The sequence below is a fragment of the Arabidopsis lyrata genome (assembly GCF_000004255.2).
Source record: "Arabidopsis lyrata subsp. lyrata unplaced genomic scaffold ARALYscaffold_880, whole genome shotgun sequence".
Classification (NCBI taxonomy): Eukaryota; Viridiplantae; Streptophyta; class Magnoliopsida; order Brassicales; family Brassicaceae; genus Arabidopsis; species Arabidopsis lyrata.
The window spans coordinates 1-1,732 of record NW_003301996.1 but is presented as its reverse complement, the minus strand read 5'-3'; positions in this window follow the sequence as shown (position 1 = coordinate 1,732).

Genomic DNA, 1,732 nt, shown 5'->3' with positions numbered 1-1,732 from the left:
TCAGAACATTATTGAATAGCACACATTTAGTAGCTTTAAGTATGTCTAAGAGTAACAAGCACAACACTAACTTAGAACTTAGAAGCATATATATATATATATAGACAAAAACATATAACTATCAGAGTCTCAATCCCAAAGAAGCTTCATTCACATAAACCAAGCGATACAAGAAGACCACAGATATGCTCATAATCCCGAAACAAGCAAACTAAAAGAACTCAATTGCCTAAGGCAAAGCAGCACAAAGGCCAAAAACAAATTGTCATACGATTTGAAACCAATAAAAGGATACCCTTTTTGTCCAGTTATAGGGTAAAATGTGAGTAAAATTCATAAAAAAAAAATCAGGAAATCCCCTGAATATTATAGGCTTAACTCAACAAGACAAGTCCCTATGTCAACAAGCCAATTCATAGCAATCTGATTGATTGGAAACTAAAAAAAAATCTGTTGAAAAAGTCAAAATTGTATCACGAGAAAACGAAACGGCTAAGATGATAGATAACTCTCGGTACCAGCTGAGTAAAACAAGAATTCCATCAGCTGAAACAAGCAAAAACAGAATCGAATGAACTTACAAGAGGAAGTAGTAGTGGTTAGTCCCTGAGAGAGACGAGACGAGACGGCGACATGCCAAATGATCGATCACATAGAAGATGATCCATGACCACATACATGCTCTCCAGTTCGGTTTAATCCAACTCCACTCGACCGAACCAAAGTAAATTTAAGAAACCATATACCAATGTAATAAAAGTCGAACAACGACGTCGTGTCACATACATAAACAAACTTAATAAAGAAAAGCCCAATTAAGGAGAAGCCCATATTTTCAGACAAGATCCGTAAATATATATATATGACACGGACGAGGGTAAAGATGTAAATTGGAAGAGATCAGTGACCAAATGGAAGGAGAACAGATAGCGCGGCTTTTCTGACAATATTCTCTGTACGATGCTTTTTTTTTTCCCCACTCACCAGAGTTACTTACTGCTGCTTCTTCTCCTTTTCCTTCATTCATACATCTCTCTCGACCTTCTCTAATAATAATCAACCAAAACAAAAAATTAAGACTTTTCAGTTTTTATTTTCAGAACTAATAGAAAAAGGAGTATCAGAAAAGTAAAGTAAGAAACCAAAAAGTAAAAGACAATTTCGACCCATTAGGTCAATTGACTGGGAATGGAAATATTTGAGGAAAGGGTTTTTAAAAGCAGAAAATCTCTACTTTTTTTGGAATTTGAAATCACAAAGTTTAATTACTGAATTTAATGACATCTGTTTAGATATCAATAATAATACTTGCTCTCTTCCCTACTCACATTTATATTGTGCTCTCTCTGTCCATATACTGAAAAACTTGAATAGAGAGTAAAGACATTATTGCTACACTTGCTTTCTCTCTCTCTCTTGCAAGTTGTTAGAAACATTTCTCCTTCTTTAATCTCCTCCTCCTCCTGTCTTTGTCTTTCGTTTTCATTTCTCATCTTTCGATTTTGTTTTGCTTTTATTTATGGGTTTCTCTTTCTTTATTAAATTTTGAATCTTTTTCTTTCTTTTTGTTTTTTCTCTCACTCTCTTCCTCAGTGTACTAGTTTCAGTGGAGTGTTGATTTACCAGGTAATGCTAGTGATTGATGAATCGTATCTGAACTTTCACACAAATGCTCTTGTTCCTACTGATCTTGTGAAAATTTTGATTCTTTCTTTATGCATTTTCCATCTTC